Genomic DNA, 8,935 nt, shown 5'->3' on the forward strand with positions numbered 1-8,935 from the left:
CGATTCATTTCTCCATTCCCAGAACATTTCCATACGTTCAAGTTCCAGGGCCGTATAGTATTATACTTGCACGAATATCATACGCGTTCCTGTATTCATTGCCCTCGAAACACGTATAACATCTGTTTTCATTTGAAAGTCCAAGAACTGCCAGTTACAGGGCGTAACGCGCGCCGAGAAAGCAACAGGGTATGAAATATGGAGCACCTCAGGAGCGTCGGCCTGTGGATACGGTCCGTCTCTTGGGTGCCACACTCGTAAAAAAGTAATGCCATCGTCTGCGAAAATTTTCCGGTGGACCCAGACGTTCGCGAAACGCCTTCGTACGCAGAGAATCCCATCTATAGGAAAACGCTTTTCGTCTTCCTTCGAAGCTAACGCGCCTTTCCCCCACCCCTCCCACCCTCTATTATTCACGTCCGTTTTCGGAACACCGTGTGAGCTAGCACCTCCGAACAGGTTTTCCGCCAGCTCCGCTGTTTCCCTCTTATTCTCCGCTTACTCTCGGATACGCGGAAAAACCGAGGTGAGGCGAACGTTTTTCCACTTCCCCCGTTTCGTTCCAGTTTCGAAGACCCACTTCGGTTTTGCTTCGCGGCGAGGGAGGTGAAAAGTTTCGACGTCGAATTGGGAGAATTTATGTTCCAATTAAAAATATTTCACCGTCGCGAGGGCGAGTTTTTAGGAGAGTATGAACCCGCCCTGTATAAAAGGGGAGCTGAGAAGCTGTCGGAAAACGGTGAAATATTTTCGAAATTATTGGTTACCGGCACGGTCGTAATGCTGTCGCGTCGTAGTAAGATTTTAATACGATGATGTTTAGGTGTTTCGATAGTGAGCGTTCGAGGCACTTCTTCTTTATTTTGTCTTTATTGCAAAAATAAGAAATTCCTTGGCTGGGTGTACGTGCACTGTCTTCGAGGATGTTGAATGTATCCTTTGTGTAAGTACAATATACATTTCCATCATGCTATGTTAATCCTGTGACGGATTCTCAGTGCAACTGTACATTCGAAATGATGAAAAAGGAGAAACATGCAGAACAGTAACGCTTGGCTTTAGATATTTCTCACATATAAAAATATTTCTGAAAAAGTGTATACGTCGTTAACAGCGTTAAAGAAGTGAAACGTTATTGGACATTTAGTTTGTTAAAATATTCTGTAGTAGGATAAAACTTTGAATAAAGGAAAGTTATCCAATAGTATGTTAAAAAATTTTTCGCTAAGACGATAGTAATTTTATGTAATTTATATGTACAATGAAATTATCTGAAAAGTCGGAGGCAGTTGTAGAAACAGGCGAAAAATAAAAACGAAATGCAAATTACATACTAAGAACAGATTATAAATCTAACTTCGAAATCGCTGTCAGCTTTTTGAAAACATTAGCAGTAGCAAAAATAAATATAAAAAAGGTACTAAAAGTTTCGTATGACTATGTTTGATAAAAATCAGCTAGCCTGTGATGTTACTGATAGAAGCCTCCCATTATGTTGTCTGACTGCCCTACTCTATTTTTCATATTTTCACTCCTTGCTCTAGTATCCTTAAAACACGAATTGACCTTTAACTACCATTTAGATATAATCAGCGTTTATCAATAATTAACTATCATTCCGATACTATCTATATATGTCCACCAATTTTTTCTTTGAATTATTAGAACACTATCTGTCGCCAACTAATTTATCCAAGGATATTTCTTGGTCGTTCTGTAGAACCTTTCACGCCAGTAAGTCAAAGCACAGAAAAGCTTCCATCAGTTTCCCTTTTTACAGCCTTTCAAGACGCCTCGCCCGAGAAGAATGGAATCGTTCGCGGGCTTCGTAATCCAGTGATGTCGCGGTGTAAATTAATTAACGAAACGACATTCTATTGCGAGCCCCTTTGTGCCGCGTTACTACGGTCGAAAAGGAGAAAAGGATCGCCGTGGGTGAAATGAGGACCTTGGATACGCGCACGTTTTCCAGGGGATGCATAATTCCGGAAAATTAAGCCGCAGCGCAAGATTAGAGCGAAAACATTTCATCCCCTTCACAATGTAATTTTTAGCCGTCTGTTTCCGGGTTTCTTACCCTTCTTTACTTTACCCTCTTATACATATACATATACAGGGTGCCCTGTATCAGGTGATATTACAACTCGAACAAGGATGGCTCTACGTGAAAAAATAAATCGAACACATGGAACATCATTTTTTATTCTCCTATACGAACGGTACTATGTCTGGTCATTATTCGTTATTACCACTTCTCAGATACATCGATCATGATTACCGTTTTATCTGTATTCCATGGACATTATGTATTATCGGTTTATGTCGGATTATTTGTGAAAAATGAAGGTAGCGTATTACATAGTACTTTTACAGTCATTCTTGTATGTAAAAATAACTAATAGAGGAGAGTTGCCTATAGCATATTTGTCACTACGGTTTCCTAAATCGTATCTAATCAATGTCTTTATACTTCATGGATATAAGCGACATCTAATGGTAAAAATATGAAATAAACGATCAATGACAAATATGAAGAAAAAGTTTGAAAATTACATCCTATTTTGTGTGTGATACAAACATTTAAAAAATCTTTTTAACAATATGGTGAAAAAACATTTTATAACATACGTAATATATGTATTTACACGTATATATAACATATAAAACATATATAATTTAATATGCGATATGAATTAATATAAGTATGTTATTTCTTAATTATTATATGTTGGATATTTCTTTAAAAAGTAAAATGATTACTTTTCTTATACTTCATTCATTATTTCTATTCGTAAATTACTGCTTTTAATGGAGGTACATTTTAGGCGACCGGTTTTTTCAATCGTACCTTTTATATTATTTCATAAAAATATTTATAACAAATAAACTTGTTCTTGACAAAAGGTTAAACATCTAGTAGTTATATACCTTAAATATCAAAATACAATGCCCAATAATAACTTCAGTACAAATTAATACCAAAAATAGGAAATGTAACGTAAAATATTTCCAGTGGTACGGACATAGGCAACTCGGTCTTAATACACAGACGACAGATTCAAATTGGATACGTAGTCCCGTCCCAAGGAACGTTATTTTGTCTTAATATTTATTTTTGCACATAGAATGGTAAATATAGGAGTGATAAGTATAGTAACAGCAAACTTTCCACAAACAACGAAATCCTTCGCGAACCTTCTTCTCGCTCCGAGATCACCGTGAATCACGTGCAACGGTGGTTCAGATGAACCGATTTAACGCCTATCGATCACCGCTCGATCTATCCTCGTTATCGGCGTAAACTTAGAAACACCAGACACCGGGTAACGTCGTTATCCGAGCGATTAAAGTCGAGCTACGTGGTGCTCGTGTAGTAATTCATCGTTTGGGAAATCCATGGTGTTAATTCTGTAGCGAATTTCCAGCAACTTTCGACTGGGCGGGTAGGGGAGGGCGTGTACGGCGGCGCGCATCAGGTGAACAAGAGGGGATGGTCCGCGGAATATTGTAATTTATGAACAGAAGAAGCACGCCCGCAACATCACTTTACACGGGGGGATTATGCCCGTGCGTTTATCTTCGTGAAATATCCCCTTCGACCGCCGATAGTTCTCCGGCGGTGCTTTTTCTACCATTGTCGATATTACGCTTGCGTGAATATTTATGACGTATCCGTTGAACGCGCAATTTTGACGCTAGATCGTTCCTTTAACGCGGATACAATGAAGTTGTATATACATAGGACAGGTGTGAAAAAGTACCGGGAGAAGAGTGCTTTAGACCGTTTCGAGCGCGCACTCGCAGGGGTAATCGTTTTCGCATCGGACGTCCCGGGCATTTTCGCGCATTACCGTGTCCCAATAATTGTCTGCCTAACGACAGTTAATATTCTTCTCCCTAATTTATCACGGGAACCCGGATCGTTCCGTTTCCGCGGAGGGCCCGAGTGGTATTCCAGACGGAAGTTCTCGCAGTCAGGGGTGTAATCCAACAGTCTTGGGTTCTCGCACATTCACGTGGCAGCGAGGGCGACAGGGGTGTAATTTGCGGCTTGTAATACCGTGCCCGTCGTTTGTAACCTGTTCGGGGATACGCAAGTACAGTTAAAAGGGGGGTGAGAGAGAAGTGTGCGGGGGGTGCCGGGAAAGGGGATGGTGCGAAAAGGGGCGGCGGAAGGGGGAAACCGAGGTAACCGCATCGTCTCATCGAGGGGATGTTTTCCACGTCGGAAACTACTGAAACTGCCACGCTTCTCTCTCTCTCTCTTAAGAAATCACATTCCATCACGATTTTTGTTGGTTTCGTGCAAAAAGGCATTCCCTTGCAATTCTGTCTTCAGGTCGAAGACAAATTTTAATTCGAGTCCCGTTTAGTTTTGTTGGGTCGTTGTCGCGCGCGTACCATTTCGTCCGCGGGAATTTAGCTCACTTTCGATAATTTCCTCTACGTGGAAGAGAAACCGTGTCACGCGACGAAATTGTTGTCCCCATTTTCGGGGTGCAATCTCTATGTAAATATTTTTATCGAGCCGTTGGCCCCGTCCTTCGGTAAAGATAAAGAATAAATAAGAACAGGAGGGTTGGACGAGCGGGGCGGGAGGAAGCGAAAGATTCAAATGAAATTCCGTATTTCGTTTTACGGGCATGCTCGATTTAGCGGGGTGGCTCAATGCTGGAAAAGCTCAGGCGCGGGGAGGATGAGAAGGATGCAACCAGCGAGGGGATGCATTCATTTTGCACAGGTCATAAGACCTTCTTGCGATGCCGTAGCGGGCCCCAAGACTCTTCTGCCGAGGTTACTGCACTTCAGGGACGAGTTATCCTCCTCACCGACCACCAGGAATTTTCGCCGAGCATTTCCTGGCTCGAATACTCGTGGAAACCTATATGTATGTACACTTCCTGAAAGGTTCCGTTCTCGCGGCAACCAGCCCTTGCCCCACCGATTTATGCCCTAAATGTCGATGCAAAGTTGCTGCACGCGACGATCCTTAAGGGTTGATCATCGCGTTCACGTAATTTCCTTGGCCGTAAATAATTTCCATCAATTCTGCTTTGTGATTCGACGTTCCGACGTGAACGCGATCGATAAATCTTTCTCATTTATTGTTCACGTGGACAAGCAAATGGTATCTGCGATTTCAGTAAAATTGACAAACTGAAAAATACCACGGTACGTAAAAAAGTGAAACACAAAATAAAACTGAACAAAAATTGCATATACTCCCATTGTGTGACACTGCCTGTAGTCGAGCCAATTTCTGAAAATACTAGGAATACGCTTAAAAGTGAACAAAAAACTTTTGGAAGTGATTACTGACTGACTTGTGGAAAATCAGAGAAGAATAATTTGAAAAAATTCGCTGCTAAAGTATCACAATTCATTTGAATGAATATTTTTGAATGAAATGAAAACACTAATTAAACGAATATTTAAGACTGTTCACAACATAGAATGTAATTCACATTTATTCTGCTATTTGCAATGTTAATAAGAATTAATTTATTTTGTAATTGAAGTAACTCTTCACTGGTGTACGTCCGTTTGAAAACCAATGAAATCGGGAAAGCAGCAAATATCATCATTCCAATATTAATTCCGTTGGCACATGAAATCACACTTGGTAAAGTAAACATACAGCTAATTGAAATTAACAGTATACATATTTATGAAATAGTAAAGGCAACAAAATCAAATACATCGAACATCGAATAAACCAAACATTCTTTTTCGAAGAGAATTCTTTACCAGATCTGTAATGTCATTATTATTTCCCGATCACTATTTCGTAAAACGGAATTATCGGGAACGCCTGTCCTGTTCAAATGTTCCCACCGTCTATCGATCGTCGTTAAATCAGCGTCAGAACAGGCTGGACGTACAAATTGAATCCGTTGCGACAGAGTATATATATTTTAATCCTCGAATTTTCCGGGTAAATTAATTTATCCGCCACCTCCGGGGGTTGTGCACGGAATCACGCCCCATTTCAACGTTCTCGGCGTCTCCGGGCTAGTCAGGTCCATAGCTTTCCATCGATTGTCTCGATCTGACAGATTTCCGGACAATCCGGGATAACACGATGCCGTGCCTGGCGCAGAATCGCCGAGGAAGGGGAATGAACTTAGTTGTATTGGATCGAAGCCAATCCGGGCTACCGGCGATTGACAATTGGCGGTGTGGGAATGATTTCCGATGAGCCGGCCATAGAGAAGGACGCGGCTGGATCGAATGCGGGACGCCAGAGAACAATGACGCGGAACGGCCGAGATATTAAAGGGGGAATATGAAAAGCTTGTTCGTGATTCCTCCGTCTGTAAACTTGTCGGCCGGTGTTTTCCTTCGACGCTCGGTAGGAAAAAAGTTTTCGTGTAAAACAGCCTACAGGTTCGGCCCCCGAGCGACGAACACGTAAACGGTTCCGCGATGCACTGAATAGGAAAAAAAGAAGAGAAGAAATCTCTCACGCGACTATTTCGTCTGTGAAATGAAACTGAACCGGGACGCGATATTAAAATGCGAAACGATGGGAGAATCTGTTCGCGAAACAACGAAAAATACATACACGTAGCGGAACGTAGAGGGAGCAGACGAACGGCTAACAATGTCAACGTTAAATTGTTCATACTCCGAGCGTTATTGAAGCCCTTTAACGATCTGCTCTCTCTCTCTCTCTCCTCGGAACAACACAGAGGTAACGCGTTTGCGCCTGAGCCAATCCGCCGTACACCGCCAGCTGACAATTGGCGGTGTGGCAATGATTTCCGATGAGCAGCCCCGAGAGAAAGAGGAGAGGGAAAAGGCGGGGTGACGAGGAAATTCGAGAGGGTGGAAGCAGCACAACGGGAGGATCGAAAGGGGGTGGGGGTGGATGGAGGGTGTAGGCCAGGGAGAGAAAGACACGCGAATAAACGTACGATAGGGAACGGGAAAGGGACGAATATATTCGTTCGGCATTTGCGGTTAGCCGCGCACGGATTGCACCCGATTTCCCTCTTTCTACCCAATAATTTTGCAAACGGCCATTCAACCCTCGTTTGTCTCGCTCTCCGCGTCCTCCGGCCCCTCTCTCCGTTCACCATCGCTCGGGCGTGATGGTTCGCGCGCCCGCCCGCGGGATTCTGGTCGTCGACGAGCGAGAAAAAAAAAGAATTCCGTGGAGATCGATCGAGGACGTTTTTATTTTTTTTTCTCGCTTGCTTGTTGTTGCGACTTAACGCAGGTAACAATGGTCACAGCGATCGTCGCGTCTTGGGCCGTTAATACGGTCAGCAAAACTGGCATAAACAGCAATTTCTGTCCAGTTGCATATCACGTGCAAAACATTGACTATCCTAAGAACAGTTTGTTATTCTATTTCGCGGTTGACTTTCAGGAATCCCATAAACAGTAAATAGACCAAGTCTTCAGACAAACTAACAGACAAACTTCTTTCATAAGATACACCAACAAAAATTCTGCGTTGTCCACCAATCAAAACTCAATCCGTGAAGGAATATGCGACTAACAAGGGACGGCACGGAAGTGTCCCCCTCCGATTTTGATGAAACTTCGTATGTCTGTTAAGCAGTCAAAAATAAGGGATACGTATTTTTTTTCTTCGATCCGAAATTTTTTTATTATAGACAAATTATATTTTGAACAATTTGTTAGCACCATATTATTCTACATAACAAACCGCAAACATCGTCCATTAGAAGTTTTGGAAATATTTCTTTCGGGTCGAAACTTCGAGGGGTGGTTTCACCCCTTAAAGTCGCGTTTCAGCCGATACAAAAATACGTATTCATCAAAATCGGAAGGGGACACTTCCGTGCCTTCCCTTCTAAGTATACAACCACAAGCCAGAACACATTTAACCATCATTCAGAACACATCTATCAGTTTGAGTTTAGTTTAAAGTTTAAGTGTGTTGTCAGTTACAGTTTAAATGTGTTATCAAGCCGTGTTGAGCTATTCAAACCACACCGTATCACCATACATCATCACACTGTCTTCCAGCAAGCTCCGAGGTACAGTATTCTCTCCCAATAGTTCGCTGCTAAATAGTTTGCCTTCCCTTTCATCGCGCTCAAACGCTTTTCCCACCGCTGGGCAAGCATCTTTACGTTAACATTTCACAACCGACACTCCTAATAGTTTTTTTTGTCCCGAAATGTCGAGAAAAATTTTGTTTCCATTGTGAGGGGAAAGAAAGCTCTTCGGGCGTAGAAAAAATCGTCCCGTCAGAAATTAATCAACCGTGGTTCCTCGCGGAACACGGTATCAGCGAAGCAGTGAAACATACAGATTGCCTGTTCGCGATAGGCGTTCCAATTAATTCCGCATTACCTGCCCGCCTCGCGTTTTCCCGAGCAGAGTTAAAAGAGATTGTGTGTTCCCCGTGAACGCTCGACTCTCTCCCCCTTTCGCGGGGCGATTCTTCCTTCTACGCTCGAACCTCGCGGATATTTGCCGGAGATCCGCGTAATTGCGCATCTAAATCTTTCTTCCCCGGGCGGATGTTAATAGCTTTTGTAACGCGACGATAAAGCGTGCTAGTCGGCGGCGGTCCGCCGCGGGATTAAAAAGGAGCCGAGTCTCTTGGAGCTCGGGCGTGTCTTTAAATTACATTTTTTTCTGCATTTTTATCGTGACCGACATAGGGACGCGACAGAACCGGGTACGGACTCGGGGTGAATTCATATTCCATCTGGCCGCGGAGTTATTTACATTGTTGATAAAGGGGATGAGCAATTAAGTCTGGAAGGAGTGCAATGAAAGCGATTATAAAGCATCCAAGGATGGTGGGTAGGGGTGGCAGGTCATTGTTACCCGAGTATTCGAATGTCGGAAATCTACGAAGGAAAGGAGAATCGAGTTTACTCGAATCCGAGGGTACGAGTAACGACGCATCGATTGGAGGAACGGTCATAAATTCAAATGCACGCCGCTC

This window comes from Dufourea novaeangliae, unplaced genomic scaffold (genome assembly GCF_001272555.1).
Source record: "Dufourea novaeangliae isolate 0120121106 unplaced genomic scaffold, ASM127255v1 scaffold170, whole genome shotgun sequence".
Taxonomy (NCBI): domain Eukaryota; kingdom Metazoa; phylum Arthropoda; class Insecta; order Hymenoptera; family Halictidae; genus Dufourea; species Dufourea novaeangliae.